The following is a 17879-nucleotide window of genomic DNA, read 5'->3' on the forward strand; positions in this document are numbered from 1 at the left end:
GTACTTAAGACAGAGATAGATAGGCTCTCGATTAGTAAGGAGATCAAGGATTATGGGGAGAAGGTAGGAGAATGAGATTGAGAAACATCAGCCATGATTGAATAATAGAGCAGACCTGATGGGCTGAATGGCCAAATCCTGCTCCTATATCTTATGGTCTTATGTTATTTTGCAGACTTATGGTCATGATTCAAATGACATTGCCACATGAATTGGCTTGGACACACAGTCAGCTGAGGAAGGTGATTATAGGGAAGCTATTGCTTGCATTGGTCCACAAAAAAACTACCCTAGGTTATCCAGAGACTGATGCACCACAGGATTCACTTGAGGTCCAGCTGAATAGGATTGAGGTTGCAGCCACAATGGCCACAGTATTTGCACACTCTGGGGATCTTCAACAACCCTCACATCAACTTTCCAGAGCATCCAGACATTAACATATTCTTGGTGGTGGATTAAGATTTTAAGATGCTGGAGAAGGAGTAGGTCACTGAGCCCATTGAATCTGTTCCAGAGTTCACTGAGACCGTGGCTGATCTGTTAATTCTCAACCTCACTTTTCTGCCTTTTCCCAATTACCCTTAATTCCCTTACCAATGTAAAAATCTCTCAATCACAGCCTTGAATATTAGTAATGATACAACTTTATGGTAAAGAATTCCAGATTTAACATCCTCTGAGCAAAGAAATTCATCTGCAAACTTGGTGACAGTATAATAATTTCTCTCATCCAAGTCATTAATACAAATATTGTAAATAATTGAGGCCTTGATCCCTGTGACATCCACCAATTAAAAGTTGCCATCCTAAAAATGCCTCCTTTATCCAATTTTCTATCTTCTAAAGAACCAGTTCTCTATCCATATTCATGTACTGGGCTATTTGGTTAAGTAGCCTTAGTACCTGAAATAACTGAACACAGGCCATTATCCCATCACCAAGTCACCTTTATTTACATGTACACAGCACATCAACTATGACCAACCAGCTCAAAACCTGTCCCTAAACTGAGGAGACCTTCTGAATCTCCTATTTTTTTTATTTTATTAAACAATTCCAAAAGAGTTTATAGAAAACAGTTAACATTTACAGCTGTATACAACAGCAATTTTACAAGGGAGAGGAGCAGCAAAGCAAGGCCCCAAACCCTACCGTTCAACCAGTTTACAGGGAAGTGAGGACAAACCCCAAATCCCAGTTTCAAATATGAAAAGATATCAACAATGACATTTGTACATGAGACAATACTGTTACATACAAAAGTGCAGACAATACAGACCCAGCAAGCTACCGCATATCTGTCAGTTAGGGCTCCATGATTGGTCCAGGTTAACAGCCCCAAACAACAATTTCATAGACAATGAGATGCACCTGGCCATGGTTCCAATCACTGCAGTACCTAATTGTAGTTGTAACATCTTTCACTACATTTTGTCTCTATTTCCTGTTGCTCATATCCAATTCAGCACACATTGCCGGATGCTCCAGGTATATTTTGCGGTGCTTACCTTTCTGGGCTGAATGTTTCCTCCTGGTGTTCTTTCCAGATGGCAGTTTTACTCTCAGGATACAAATGCAATTGCTGCATTAACTGGACCATCAGTCCAATCTTCTGAATGTCATCTCATGAAGTGGGTACCTCCAGGATCACCATCCAGTCAGAGATGGTGGCCAGTATTGAGGGGATGGGTAGGCGAATCAGTTGTTGCATTTGCCAGGGCTGCTAAAATCCTTCCTCATGTCTACAGTGGGATAGATACTGAGGTGGGTGGGATTAGAGAATGCAGGATGAAAGACAGGCATGAACCAGCTGGAAGAAGCAGCAGATGCTTCTCCACTGCTAAATCCCTTCCTGACATTTGTTTCCAGCAAATATTCCTTGTACATGACTTTGGACTTGTTGATTTGCACCTCCAATCTCTAGATTGCCTATTATCTTCACAGTATTCTGACCTCAAGCACTTGCCTCCTTTGGGTTGACAAGCTGCAGACATTCCAGGGTGGAGGGAGTTCAGTGTCACATCTAACACATTGGTAAAATTGTATTGGGTTAGCACTTGTTCCATAGGTAACTGATCCAATTATATTTACAAAGATTTTTCTGGTTTGTTTTGGATGTAGGAGCCAATAGGAAAAGTGGTCAGGGCTTTGGAGAAGACAATAGGTGTGGAAAGATAGGTTAATTGGGTCTGTTGGAATTGATGAGGCCATGAGAAATAGCCTGGGAATTAATCATAGAATCATAGAATCCCTACAGTGTAGAAACAGGGCATTTTGCCTCAACAAGTCCACACCAACCCTCTAAAGTTCATCCCAGCCAGACCTATTCCCATATCCTATTACTCTACAGTTCCCCTGACTAATGCATCTAACCTACACATCCCTGAATACTATGGGCAATTTAGCATGGCCAATTCATCTAACCTGCACATCTTTGGACTGTGGGAGGAAGCCGGCGCACCTGGACAAAACCCACGCAAACATGTGGAGAATGTGCAAACTCCACACAGACAGTCACCCGAGGGTGGGATCGAACCCAGGTCCCTGGTGCTGTGAGGCAGCAGTGCTGTAGGCTCATTTATTCAGAAGTCATATGGTAAATTAGGAACAAAAGCTTATTATTTAGCTTAATACTAGATTTATTGACAGTGCAACATTACATGCATCTACCTCCTCCTAACCAACATCCAGCATCCCAGAAGTCTTTTTGTGGGAGCACAAGATTCTTAATCAATTGTGTACTCTTAATCTTGGTAATACAATTAACATCCCATTGATATCATTTTCCTCAAATTAAAATGTTACAATATACACAATATTTCAATAGCAAATGTAAAAGAATGATTTTCCATATTCTGTGTAGCATATCAAAGAATAAAGTGTTCCTTTTTGAGGACCTCCAATGGTCTCTGTATAAGTGTTCATTTTTGTAAACCAGTCAGACAACTGGTGACTTGTATTGGCTCATTCCACCATGTATTCTTTGCAGTGTTTCATTTATACTAGCAAACTCAATCCTTAACCTTTTCCAAGTCATACTCTGTTTCAAATGTGCATTTCCCCTTACAGAATGATTATCTACATCCAATGAGCAAATCATTTCCAGTATGGTCCATTTTATAGGATTCCCCAAAAGATGTGAAAAGCAGAACCCCATATTCACCGCTTCTACTCAATTTGGTATGTCTGTATCTAAGGTACTTTTATCGCCACTTTATATTTTCATAGTTTCCTAGTCCCAGGGACAACACTTTCGATTTTCACCCACTAAGAATATTATAAATCCAGGTGTGCAATCTGGAAGATTGGCATGGGAGGATGAATAAAAACTAATTTTCTATCCTTCAGGTCATCCAATGCTTGAGTACACATTTCCCTGAATTTAGTATTTTTGTAATAGTTTATTTGTCCTGAAACCATTTTCAATTTTAGTGTGTTTCATCATAGGACTTAGTTCCAATGCACTGTAACCAACATTAAGTTTTATATGAGTACATAGCCAATTTAACTGCTCAATTAAACTTCCTAACTGGTCTGTTTCTTCTTTTAATGCAAGATCACCTTTCTATGATAACCTCACACAATTTATTGGGACAGAAGCAACATGTTAGAGATAAAATTGTTGATTCAAGGTTACCCTAGCCAATTCTACTTACTGCTTGAGCCTGGATAATTTAAGGTCCTTGAAGCCTGTCTTAAAGTCACTTTCAATCTTAAATATAAAAGATTGTTCAACTTCCACTGAATCTCCCCAAAGCAAATCATTGACAAACATCAGAAAGGTACCTGAAATCTTCTGCTTGAGTAACCAATAGAACATTGTAGGGTCTGCTTTCTATTGAGTCCAGCTTATTTTCCGCAAGTTTGGCCTAACTAAGAGATAGAATAGCCTTGATTCAATCCCTGAACACACTTGTTTTGTTTCCACAATTTCTCTTCTACATTTTTTTGCCTCTTGAGGCAGTTTTAAAAACACTTTCTCTCTGAAATTTTCTGCTTTGGAAAATACAGCTCTCATATTGATTGACCTGGATTCCTATGAATACATGGTCAACAGAGCTAAGAAAATTTTCAGCATTTCTTTTCCCTCTGGTGGGGGGAATACGCTGAAATCCTTTGATTTTTCCATCTCTTTGCAAACCCTGAACCACTAGTCTCGCTTTAGCCTCATATATCCCATATTGGAAGATGTTTTTCTGTGCATATCTATTCGCTTGATTAGGCTGATTGGCCCCTATCTGACACTTCAGTATGGACATTATATTCTTTGCAACTATCCGTTTCTTTATGTTTTGCCTCTCATATTAGTGCATTTTCTAATTTGTCGGCAGCCTCTAAAATATCAGTGTTGTCAGGGCTTCTACTTCTTAAGTTGGTCTATCCTCCCTGTTCTATTGCCTAACCTATCAAGCTACATCCTTTGCTTGCCCTCCTTTGTATTTCAGAACTACTGCTACAGGAACTCTCTCTCCAATGATCAGAGGTTCTGTTTCCAGAACATGAATGTTTCCTCGTACAGTTATCTCTCCCAGGTCTGTTATGAAAGCTCACATTGCATTTTCTGTCTTTTTACTGTCTCAGGTCATTTTGTCAGCCCCTAGATCTTCCCTCTTGTCTATCATTTTGGATTCTTATCCAATATTTGAAATTGCTGGTCACTTGCCCCACTCTCATCTTCATGGCTTCCCTTTATTTACAGTCAGCAAGGCTGAAAATGACCTACTTTTACTCTTCTGTCACTCCAGATATGCTGCATCTATTGATTCCCCTTACCCACCCTGCTAGTTGCAGATGTCTAAACCTTGACCCACAGCCCAAACTGTCTCCAACATTTGATACTAGTTGCTAATCACATGCTTGAAGCTGCTGAATGGCTCAGTTAGAAGGCACCCTTCTGAGGTTCAGGCCAAGATTGTTGGTAGGATATAATAGGCAAAGCTTTATTCTGCAGTTGATCCACATTGTACCTGTGGAGCTTAATAGGCAGAGCTTCATTGTTTACTTAACTTTTATCTTTCTGTCACTGAAATAGGACTGCTTGATGCTAATACTGAGTGTGGAAGACATGAATGTGCCCCAAATCCTGTCGGCAGTATCAGTCACCTCAACTGGTGCACACATTCTCAATTCTGCTTTACACAAATACAACGTAAGGGAATTTGGAGGGAAGGAGTGATTGTGATGGAATGTGATGAAGATGCAATAACCAGGTCTGCACACAGTCAGTATGCCTTCTCAAGCTAATATCATAATCAGCCGTTAAAGAAAATGTTTAGTTTTCGTTAGATGAACATCTGAAGCATCGTTCAAATTTGTCATAGGAGACCAAGTGCCCTCTGTCAGTGTGTTGAATTACATGGCCACTGTGGGATTTTTTTTTCTCTCTCTCTGTTGAAAAGAAGAGAATGCAGAACAATATGTAAATGGCTCAGGGATGGAAGAAGCTGAGAGATGGGGCTGTGGTGTTTAGTATTCAGGTGCTGTTACCAGAAGCCAATTAATCAGCCCAGTGGCAGGAGCGATGCAGAGAGGATGAGTTCAGCCTTCATGTTGATGAGCTGGTCCGGGGCAAATGGTGCTGCACCTGAGCTCACAGTTAGAGATGCAGAATATGGGATCATGGGAATAGCTTCAATCCTTTGTGTTTTTCTGGAGAATGTAAAATGTCAGGCTGCGAGGGCTGGGTGTGTAATATCTACTTTAAACAATTCAAGCAGTGGGTACTCTGCTTAACCCTTTCAAATGCACCCAATATTATTTCTAATCTGACTCTGCAGTCCTGACATAATTCATGGTTGAAGTCCTTTTAAATATTTGCTTAAATTGCAGCACTTCAAAACATTGACATTCAGAAGGCTGGAAATTACTCTGCATCATCGTATTGTATGAATGTTTTAGCACACTTGGGTATCAAGCCACTTGCTTCACTGTTTTACTGAAGGCAACCACCAAGGGTTAAACCTTCTGTTAGAATACTCAAAGAGATTGCAAACAAGGGCTTCAAATATCAGAAGATAATAACTCGTGGTGCACTTTTCAGATCTATATTGTGAAGCATGTCCAGGTGAGCTGAGAAATTCTTCCTCTATCAGTAATCCTTCTGAAATTGTAAACAAAGTGGCCCATGAAAATCTTCCTCCTTTATGAAAAAAAGAGTTGGTAACCTTATATTTTCCAACTGAAGCCATAAACATATCTCAAACAAAGTAAAGGTAAACAATTGTCCACAGATATCAAAGAGGGAAAAGAATGCCAAGAATACACAGACTTCCTTCTGACTATAAAGAGACTGACAGATCTTGAGAGGAGAGTTGAAAGATTAACGTGATTTAGATATTGAATAACAGTTGCAAGGGAATAAGTCACAGTTGGAATTTAAACCGCAAACTTCTTATCGATCCAGTCTCTCTACCTGTTTCTAAGATTTAAGCTTGCTCCCATCTAATGTGGTACATCTTCTTTTTGCTTTCTTCCAACTAAACAACTTATATCTGGCTTTTTGAGTTCTGAGGAAGGATTAATGCACCTGAAACATTAACTCTGATTTCTCTCCACAGATGCTGCCAGACCTGCTGAGCTGTTTCAGCAATTTCTGTTTTTGCTTCTGATTTGCAGCAGCCGCAGCTCTTTAGGTTTTTATTTCTGGCTTTTCCATGTAAAATATTCAATGTCGAGAATTTTGTCAATCAGATGAGATTTGTTGTTAAATATTGGATTGAGGCAATTCAATTGACACAGGAGGTCTTTTATTTCTTGACTCAAGGAGAAAATGGAGTCTGCAGGGGCCCAAACTTATGATGATCACGAGAAAGCATCTAGACCCTCAGCATGTGTGCTCATAGAGATTTTCACTTCCAGGCCTCATATTAATACCTGAACCCTGGCTGTACCTGGAGTCAGTCCTGGAAAAAAATGGAAAATTCTGGGGATGGGGGGAAATTCAGGTCATCCCAAACAGGTTACATGAGGATTGGAATGGGGAGGTACAATCTGTAAAGTTCATGAAATGAGAGACCCAAGGCAGGGTAGGTCCAAGGTGTCCATTATGAAACCTTTCATGACCTAAGCAGTGATGATTCTTGTGGTTATGATGCTGCCTGCTGTCACGTGGGTTCTGTGGTTTTCCATCCCCTAGCCCATCTGAAATTAAATAGCAATCTATCATGATATGTCATCAAGATGTGATCTCACCAATTAAGTTTGTGCTGTGCTGTCCTGGACCCGTTGTTCTTTCTAAGCTAGATTTCAAATATGTTAAGAAGGTAGAGACATACTGCAAACACAATGTGAGCCCCTCAGTGTTATCTTAAAAATTTCCTCTGTCTGTCTCCCTGGATTTGGGAAGTTGAAATAGTCCCTTCAGATCTCAAGTTGAGGCCAACTTTGGCAGATAGAAAGAAAGCCCTCATGTCCATTGTCCTTTAGGGTTCCACAGGAAAAGACTTTGAGGAAGACACATGGTGGCTCAGTGGTTAGCACTGCTTCCTCACTGTGCCAGGGTTCAATTCCAGCCTTAAATGACTGTCTGTGTGGGGTTTGTACATTCTCCCTGTGTTTGTGCGGCTTTCCGATGGGTGCTCCAGTTTCCACCCACAAGATGTGCTGGCTAAGTACATTGGCCATGCTAAATTGTCCTGTTACACCCAAGGATAATCAGGTTAGGTGGATTTGCTATGTTAAATGGGGGTTATGGGGATAGCGTTTGGGTTTGGATGGTTTGCTCTTCAGAGGGTTGGTGCAGACTCGATGGGCCAAATGGCCTCTTTCAAGATTTTTAGGGATTCAGTGACAACACAGCTTCCAGCACACATGGGCCTAGAGTCCAAATTTAACATCACATTGATGATCTGATTCAGAGCGATTACACAAGGCATAGTAAGTGGTGAAGTGAGACACTGGTGGACTTGGGAATGCTTGATATTTCACTTGAGGCATCATATTGAAGAAGCATAAGAAGATCATGGGGGTTCATATTGAATCTACCGACAGAGCCATCAGATCAATTCTGCAGATCAGGTTCTCATTAAGGGAATAGCCTGAAGTTCCTTATTATCAATATCTTCTCTATCAATCAAACAGCATTTATAAGCAATACCTGGCCTACAATTCCAGGAAAGGCTGGGGTTGTTTTCTTTTGAACAGAGAAGACTGAGAGGTGACATGTTTGAGGCATATGCAACTGAAGGGAATAGGAGTAGAATAGGTGGGAGGAACCTATTTTACTTGGCAGAGAATTTAAAAAAAAACAGGGTCAAAGACTCAAGCTAAGTGGTAGTAGAAGGATTAGATGGACTGTGAGGAAACACTTTTTTTACAGAATGTGATGGATGACTGCAATTTTCTGTCTGAGTTGATGGTGGAGGCAGAGACTATAAACACTTTTAAAATGTGCTTGGATCTGCACCGGGAGTACTGTAATCTGCAGGGCAATGGGCCGTGTCCGGGAAGGTGAGATGAGAAAGGGCATCTAAGTAACTTTGGTCAGCATGGACAAGATGGACAGAACGGTCCCCTTCTGTGCTGTATCATTTCTATGGGTCTATGACTCTGCACTTCACCTATTGTGTTAGTTGAACTGGGAGCGCTGGACGGTGCAGTAAGTGGGGAACATTACTCTGCAATGAGTCCATCCATTATTAAGTCCCGGAAGGAGCTGATGTTGCAGGAGCTCTTTCTGATGTTTAAAGCTGTTCCTAATTTGACCTCTGAGTTCTTGGTAGAGCTGTACAATGTTTCTAACCTGTGTTGAATGGAAATATTAAATATTAACTGCAGCTACAGAATATTCCTTTCCTTTGCACTATATTCCACACATTGAGTAGAAAGTAGACCAAAAAAAGGTCAAGTTGGGGTAGCAGGGAAACTTTGGAACAGTGAAGGGACAAGAGAATCCTGGAGCTATATTTTTCTCCGTTTACTAAATTCAGATGTAAAAGCAAAAGGATTAAGTGTAGAGGAGACAGCATTCCCATTGACTACAGACAACAAAGGGGAAGAATATATTAATTTGTGATTCAATATATATAAAATGAATAGATGGTTGTTTCAACAAATATTCAATGATGGCCTCAACAGTGGGAATAACGCATTTAGAAAATATCGCCTGACAACCCTCCCTGCCACCCCACCCCCAACACCCTATCCTATCCCAAAATAGATGCGTAATTTCCAGCTGAGTACTAAACTGGGTACAATTAGCTTCCTCGGAGCTGAATGCTACAAGTTTCTAAAGACAGTAATTAATTTCTCTTTATATTATTGAGCGTAAAGCAGTGCTGTTGAGACTGGAGAAAATGTGAGTTTATCAATCACATGTCTGATGGAAGGTTATTACAAGGTTATTTGTTACAGTGAGGTATCAGATTATTCACTATGCTCTTTGTATTATAATGTACTTGTTGTTGCATGCAACATTTATTTAGTTGCAAGTCCCACGGGGGTTTTGGAAAGCCATTAAGGTATACAGGATTATGTATATCCATGGCTAGTTTACGTCCTTGCTCGTTACCATGGTGCCAGTGAAATTCCGATTTGGAGTGTTGGCAGCCCAGGTGTCAAAGCTTAAAAAATGGGAGAACGGTCTTCTCCGAAATGAAATAATTTTGTTGTGGAAATTCTGAGTGATCTTGTAATTTCATGCTTGTGTATGATAATTTTATGCTGTCCTGCTTCGTGTAGCTCAGTGCTGCCAGAGACTGACAGCTAATAAATACACCACTCTTCACCCTATATGCGACATCTCTGTACAGATAGATACATATTATCTATGTACATGGGGCAATTATCCAGCCCAGAGCATGCCTCTCCTTACCCCTTGTGACCCCAGCAATGTCAGGATGAATATCCCACCCTTTCACGGCACAGTGCACGTGGATAATGCACCTCGGGTGATAGAACTGAGCTCATGGGTGTTGCGTTAAATTGTCCTGGAGAGAGCATCAAATATTCCAGAGATCTGATGACAGAAGTAACAAAATGAAACAGGATGCACAAGTGACAAGATTAACTGAGAAACCTAATAAAGTAATAACTTATCACTTCAGCGGTTGAGTTAGAGAAGAAAAGAATAATGTTGGGTTTTAGCGTACAGTAAAACATCTTCTTCACGTCACGTGTCATGAACTTGCATCTGTTTAGCAATTGGAAATGAATGGCCACACTGGGTGTTCAATTATAAAGAATCATAGAAATGTACAGCATGGAAACAGACCCTTCGGTCCAACCTGTCCATGCTGATCAGATATCCCAACCCAATCTAGTCCCACCTGCCAGCACCTGGCCCATATCCCTCCAAACTCTTCTTATTCATATACCCATCCAAATGCCTCTTAAATGTTGCAATTTTACCAGCCTCCACCACTTCCTCTGGCAGCTCATTCCATACACGTACCACCCTCTGCGTGAAAATGTTGCCCCTTAGGTCTCTTTTATAACTTTCTCCTCTCACCCTAAACCTATGCCCTCTAGTTCTGGACTCCCTGACCCCAGGGAAAAGACTTTGTCTATTTACCCTATCCATGCCCCTCATAATTTTGTAAACCTCTATAAGGTCAATCCATATTTTGGAAATCTGCAGTTTCAAAATACTTGTGAGGGAACAGCTGTTTATCACACCAGCTCCCACAAAATTCAGAGACAATGTTGACACTGCATCCATTTTATAGAAACTCACTGCCTGCCTTATTATATATGCTTTATTATAATCACCCAGTTTCTGTCTGACTCTGGCATTAATGCTCTTTAATGCCAGTTTAAGCCTCCCTTCCTGAGACTGGGCTGCAGTGTTGGTCTGTTTACATTTGGGTTAATCATGTTTACATGTGGCCTGACCAATAGTCCCTACAGAGACCAAAGAGGTCACCACTGAAAGTGAAATAAAAAAACACACACATCTGATTATGGAGCCAACTGGAGAAGCTGTGACCCACTTCCTGGATCCACAACAGTTCTGGCTTCTATCCAAACTCCTTACAATCATCTCTCTCTCTCTCTCTCTCTCTCCTTCCCAAATCCCCCATTCAGACTAGGAGGTAGCTAGTCAGATTTGTCCTTGAGGAACTATTAAACAGTTTCTAGACATCGAAGTGGTGCTGGCACAAAAGCCAAAACAGAAATTGCTGGCAAAATTCACCTGGTCTCATAGCATCTGTGGGAAGAAAGCAGAGTCAATATTTCGAGTTTGGTGTCTCTTCATCAGAAGTGATGCAGGCAGCTAGCTATCAATATGTCAATGCTGGGTTGGCATTTGGCACACTCCCAGAGTCCTTCAGTTCCATCCATATGTTTATAGAAATGAAGTGAACCATCTTGCTGGCTATTTCTAATTCTATTTCAGACAGAGCTTAAAGCTTTCAGACATCAAACTATAGAGATGATGATGTCTGAATGAATGTCTTCACAGCTCAATCAATCTTTTTCTCTTATTCACTCATGGGATGTGGGCATCACTGGCTGGCCAGGATTCATTACCCTTTCCAAGTTGCCCTTGAGAAGGCAGGGCCTTCTTGAAGTGCTGCAGCTCATTTGCTGTATGTTGACCCACAATGCCCTTTGCTGAGGCCATTCCAGGATTTTGATTGAGCAACAGTGAAGGAATAGGGATATATTTCCAAGTCAGGATGGTGAGTGGCTTGGAGAGGAACTCACAAGTGGTGGTGTTTCCATGTATCTGCTGCCCCTGTCCTCTAAATGGAAGTGGTTGTGTGGTTGGAAAATGCTGTCAAAGGAACTTTGGTGAATTTCTGTGGTGCATCTTGTCGATAGCACACACTGCTACCCTTGAGTGTGCTGGAATAAATTGATATTTGTGGATGTGATGCCTATCAAGCATGCTGCTTTGCCCTAGATGGTGTCAAGCTTCTTGAGAGTTTGGGAATGGGAGAGGCAATAGGGAGTATTCCATCACACTCCTAATTTGTGCCTCATAGCTGATGGGCAGGCTTTGGGGAGTCAGGAGGGGAGTTGCTGACCGCAGCATTCCTCGTCCCTGATCTGCTCTTGTAGCCACTGTGTTTAAATGGCCAGTCCGGTTGAGTTGTTGGTCAATGGTAACCCCAAGGATGTTGATAGTGGGGGCATTCAAATATGGTGGCATCACTGAATGTCAAGGCGTGGTGATTAGATTGTCTCTTGTTGTGGATGGACTTTTCCTAGTATTTGTGTGATGTGAATGTTCCTTGTTATTTGTCAGCCCAAGCCTGAAAATTGTCCAGATTTGTTAGATTTGAACATGGAGTGCTTCAGCATCTGAGGAGTTGTGAATGGTGCTGAACATTGCACAATCATTGGCGAACATCTCCTCTTCTGACCTTGTGATTAAGGGAAAGTAACTGATGAATTAGCCGAAGATGATCAGGCCTAAGATACTACTGTGAGGAATTCCTGAAGAGATGTCCTTGAGCTGAGATGACTGACTTCCAATTACCACAACACTTCTTCCTACATGCCAGGTATGATTCCAACCTGCGGAAGGTGTTCCCCCTGATTTTATTGTTGTGTAGGTACAAGTGTTATAATTGGACTGGAACAGCTTAGCTGGGGGAGTGGCAAGTTCTGGACCATGGGTCTTCAGTACTATTATGGGAATGTTGTCATAGTCTTTGCAGTATCCAGTGCCTCCAACCATTTCCTGATATCATGTGGAATGAATCAAATTAGCTGAAGACTGACAACTATGATGCTGCAAGAAAGTGAGGACAGCAGAGGGCTTTTGCCCAAAACATCAATTTTCCTGCTCCTCAGATGCTGCCTGACCTGCTGTGCTTTTCCAGCGCCACACTTTTCAACTATGATGCTAGGGATCTCTGCAGGAGGCCAGGATTGATCATCAACTTGGTATTTCTGGCTGAAGATTGCTGCAAATTCTTCATCCTGATCTTTTGCACTGAGGTGCTGGGCTCTTCCATCATTGAGGATGGGAATATTTGTACAGCTCCCTCCTCCGGTGAGTTGTTTAATTGTACATCACCATTCACGACTGGATTTGGTAGGTCTGCAGAGCTTAGATCTGATCCATTGGTTTTGGAATTACTGAACTCTATCACTCGCTACTTGTGCTGTTTGTCACACAAATGGTCCTTTGTGGAAGCTGCACCTGGCTGATACCTCATATTCAGGTATGTCTGGTGTTGCTCCTGCCATTCCCTCCTCACTCTCCATTGAGCCAGGGTTGATCCCCTGGATTGATGGTAATGGTTGAGTGAGGAAATGCTAGGCCATGAGGCTACAGTGTGTTGGTGTACAGTTCTGCTGCTGTTGATGGTTCACAGCACCTTATGGATACCCAGTCTTGAGTTGCCTGATTGGTTTTAAGTCTGTACCATTTAGCACGGTGATAGTGCCACACGACACAATGGAGGTTAGTCTCAATGTAAAGGCGGGGCTTCAGCTCCACAAGGACTGTGCAGTGGTCGCTCTCACTGATACTGTCATGGACAGACGCTTCTATAGTTGGCAGATTGGTAAGGACAAGGTTAAGTATGCTTTTCCCTCTTGTTGGTTCCCTCACCACCTGCCGCAGTCCCAGTCTAACAGCTATGTTGTTTAGAACCCATCTAGCTCAATCAGTAATGCTGCTGCTGAGCCACTGTTGGTGGTGGACATTGAAATCCCACACCCAGAGTTTATCTTGTGCCTTTACCATCCTCTGTGGTTCCCCCAAGTGTTGTTGAACATGAAGGAGTGTTCAACAACTCCCTCAATTCTCAGCTGAGGGAGGACAGTATGTAGTAATCAGCAGGAGGTTCCCTTCCCCATGTTTAACCTGAAGCCATGAGACTCCCTGGGTCCAGAGTCAATATTGAGGGCTCCCAGGCAACTCCCCCTTTATTGTATAGCCCACAGTGCTGCCACCTCTGTTGTGTCTGTCCTGCCAGTGGGACATGATATATTCAGGGATAGTGATGGTGGTGTCTGTGAGGTATGGTCCCATGAGTAGAACAATGTGAGGCTGTTGCTTGACAAGTCTGTGAGACAGCTCTCCCAATTTTGATACCCGCTCCCCCCCGCCCCGATGTTAGTGAGGAGGACTTTTCACAGTTGACATTACTGTTTCTGCTTTGTTGTTTACCATGCCTAGGTCAATACCAGGTGGTCAATCTAGTTTCATTTCTTTGTTGAGACTTTGTAGTGATTACTTACTGTGAAGAGCAGCTAAGTCTAAGCTCAAAGCATGGGTTGGCCTCTCTAAGCTGTGTAACTGTGATGTATCTCCTGTGTATATAGGTCACTGCTGGGAACTTAGGGATTGGCTCTCAAGTGAATGGGATGGTTGGCTAATGCAGTTTTACCACTAATTGGGATCTCCTTGCCTGCTTGTACTGAATACAATTTGGAACAATCACAAAGAAATATCATCTTATTTTTATGAAATACATGGGTGAGGAGCAATGCAGTCCTGATTTCGAATCAGGAAATCAATCCATATCAACAATATTTCAAATTGAATTTGTTGATAAAATGCATGTGCATAGATTTTATCATACTTTTGTTTATGCACAGTCATTACGATTCGACACTCTTTCCCTATGTAATTGGGCGCTGCTCCCTAGGCCGAGCCAGCATGCTCAGTGTTCCTGCTGTTTCCATGCTTGAGACAGGCGCTTAAACTGAGCTGACCCCATTCTTGGAAGCAATAAAATGGATGTCAACCCTACTTTACAGATTCTTTAGTAGAGTTGCCGGCTGACACTTGTGGGGACGGGGCTCAATTCAGTTTTGAGGAATATGTTTCAAATACTGTTTCTAATAAGTGAAATTTTGGGGAGGGGTTGTTGCCGGTGGTTTAATTTCTGATCTGAACCACTACATTGCAGGGTCCCAGCAAGTAGATTGATCTGAGACAACTCTACAAAATTAACTGGATCAGCATTTCCAAGGAGACGAGCTATGCTGTTGTTCTGGTGGCTTCACCTTTTCAATGTCACTCATGTTTCATCCAGCACTTTCTTTTAACCTTCTACTCTTCCTTCACCTTTCACCCTTTTTCTCTTGAAGACAATATCTTTACCTGGGGTTTAAGTTGCAGGTGAACTGTGCTACCTGGACGTAGAAATTTAAATTTGGATAATGAAGAAAGTACTTTTTGCTCAATCTGTTTGGATAGTTCTGTCACACATCCAGGGCAACTAGGAGTTGAAATCAGACCTTCTGACCCAGAGGATGATGCATTACACTGCACCACAAGGCCCTTACCTGGATGGTTAATGTTAGCTTGTTCCCTATTTGGTCAGGAGAAACTCTGTTGGGATAGCTTGAAGTCAGTACATTCTTCCATGTTTTGTGGACAATGTTGATGAACATGAACTCAAGCTGAACAGCTCTTTCATGTCCCAGGGAGCTGAGGCCAACTGTAGCATCCTTTCCCAGCTCAGAGGCAGTAAATCTGCATTTTGGGAAAGCAAATCTTAGCAGGACTTATACAATTAATGGTAAGGTCCTAGGGAGTGTTGCTGAACAAAGAGACCTTGGAATGCAGGTTCATAGCTCCTTGAAAGTGGAGTTGCAGGTAGATAGGTTAGTGAAGAAGGCGTTTGGTATGCTTTCCTTTATTGGTCAGAGTATTGAATACAGGAGTTGCAGCTGGACGGGATATTGGTTAGGCCACTGTTGGAATATTGTGTGCAATTCTGGTCTCTTTCCTATCGGAGAGATATTGTGAAACTTGAAAGGGTTCAGAAAAGATTCACAAGGATATTGCCAGAATTGGAGGATCTGAGCAATAGGGAGAGGCTGAACAGGTTGGGGCTGTTTTCCCTGGAGCGTCGGAGGCTGAGGGGTGACCTTATAGAGGTTTACAAAATTATGAGGGGCATGGATAGGGTAAATAGACAAAGTCTTTTCCCTGGGGTTGGGGAGCCCAGAACTAGAGGGCATAGGTTTAGGGTGAGAGGAGAAAGATATAAAAGAGACCTAAGGGGCAACTTTTTCACACAGAAGGTGGTACGGGTATGGAATGAGCTGCCAGAGGAAGTGGTGGAGGCTGGTACGATTGTAACATTTAAGAGGCATTTGGATGGGTATATGAATAGGAAGGGTTTCGAAGGATATAGGCCGGGTGCTGGCAGGTGGGACTAGATTGGGTTGGGATATCTGGTCGGCATGGACGGGTTGGACCGAACGGTCTGTTTCCATGCTGTACATCTCTATGACTATAACTCAACAGAGGCTGTGCATCAAAACTAGGAATCCCCTCCTTTTGGACAATAATAAAATAGTTTGGTGATTCCTGCAGCTTCACTGTGTACCATACCTGCCTAGAAAGATATATGTGCTGGTCAATGACATTGGTCATTTTGGTGAGTGATCTGAACGGATTTCATAATAATTTATCTTAAATAAAATTGAATGCCAAGGATTGCAGTCATTTGCTAAAACAAAATGCTGGAAATCTGAAAGACAGATCATGATGTAAACTCATTGCTGACCTGAAATGTTAAGTCTGTTCCTTTCTCCATTGATGCTGCATGATTTGCTTAGGGTTTCCAGCGTTTTCTGTTTTTAGTTTTGGCAATTTGCTCCTTCTTTACTGGGTCTGGAAGAGTTAACATGTGCTCTGTTCAAAGACTGATGGTGCTGCACATAAAACATCACAAGGAGCCGATTCCTATGGAAATCAGGTTGAAATTATTTGCATTTGATCTCACAAAGATGTCTCATACTCACAGCCAATTTCTTTTCTTTTTTGGCTGTTTGGATACGTTTTGATCTGTAATATTTGGAATTGTTCTGGATGTTGCTTTAAATAAAAATCTTGAAACTAGATGCTGGTGCCCACCATTTGAATTGCCTTTGAGAGCAAAAGCAGGATGAACCTGATCTTCTCCTGACGTCTGGTAAGTGTTCTGTGAGCTGAAACTCTATATTCTGGCTGGAAATGAGTTTACCAGAGTCTGATTGGCCGTTGTCATGGCTACTCTGTTCCAATACTACCATTTGTCTATTTTAAAGTTCCAGTACATTACAGTGACTACATTTTTCATTTTACCGCCCAGGACAAGGATCCTCTGTTTCTTTCTTTGTATAAGATTTAACAATCAGCCACATTCCTTGTCTGAGGTTTATAGAGGTATACAGAGGGAGCTGAGTAGGGGAGGGAGGGAGCAACCACCTTAAAGGCATGCTCTCTTCATTAAAACAGCATTTGTCAAATACCTTTTCTGAAGCTGTTGCTCCTTTAAATTGATAACTATTTGGACTCAATCCACCACTCCCAGGGATGAAAGGCCTTTGGTGTATTTGTATTATTATGTTAAGGAAAAAGCTGAATTCATTACCTGTTACTAATTTTATATATTTTCACTTTGACTTTCTTTCCCTCTTCCCTTTCCTGTCTTGCTACTTACATAAAATATACAGTGCTGAAACACACCATTCAGCCCAATTCATTCTTAGGCTCCACACAACTCCCCTCACACAATCTTTCATTGAACCCCATTGTTACAGCTCACAGTGTTGGCTTTTCCCACCCACCATATTCTTTTTGTTTCCAGGGTCTTCGATGGTTTGGTTTACAAACAATCAAACTGGGTAGAACAAATGACCCAATAGGCTTCTTTCTATCTCTGCCCTCCCTCTCCATTTTTAGCTACTTATCCAAATTTCTTCAATGATTTTTGTATGACTGGAGAGGTGTCCCATCTACGACTCACGCTTAGGGCCAACTGATTGGGAGAACTCTTCAGTCTGGACCCAAATGTTCCCAAATTGATGTGTCCATGGTTGGTGGAAGCTATATCAACTTGCAATGTTTCTCAAAAGGAGGATAATGTGTACTGTTATATTTTTAAAAAGCCTTTGAACAGTTTTAACTGTTGACAGCAATGATAAACTATCCAACGTGGCAATGCCTTTTGAAAAAGTCTACCTCTGATAGCTAA

At 41.8% G+C, this 17879-nt stretch overlaps 1 long non-coding RNA gene across 1 annotated transcript in view; it reads right to left on the reverse strand.

The window, feature by feature from the left end:
* The window catches only part of LOC140487713 (uncharacterized), a 131289-nt gene extending 114464 nt beyond the window's left edge, over window positions 1–16825 (reverse strand). The window contains exons 1-2 of the long non-coding RNA XR_011962883.1: window positions 16778–16825; window positions 16428–16606 (exon numbers count right to left, since the gene is read on the reverse strand). This is a non-coding gene — a long non-coding RNA (uncharacterized lncRNA). The remainder of the gene's footprint in view (window positions 1–16427; window positions 16607–16777) is intronic.
* Window positions 16826–17879: the final 1054 nt, after the last annotated feature.

This window comes from Chiloscyllium punctatum, chromosome 17 (assembly GCF_047496795.1).
Source record: "Chiloscyllium punctatum isolate Juve2018m chromosome 17, sChiPun1.3, whole genome shotgun sequence".
In the NCBI taxonomy this organism is placed as follows: Eukaryota; Metazoa; Chordata; class Chondrichthyes; order Orectolobiformes; family Hemiscylliidae; genus Chiloscyllium; species Chiloscyllium punctatum.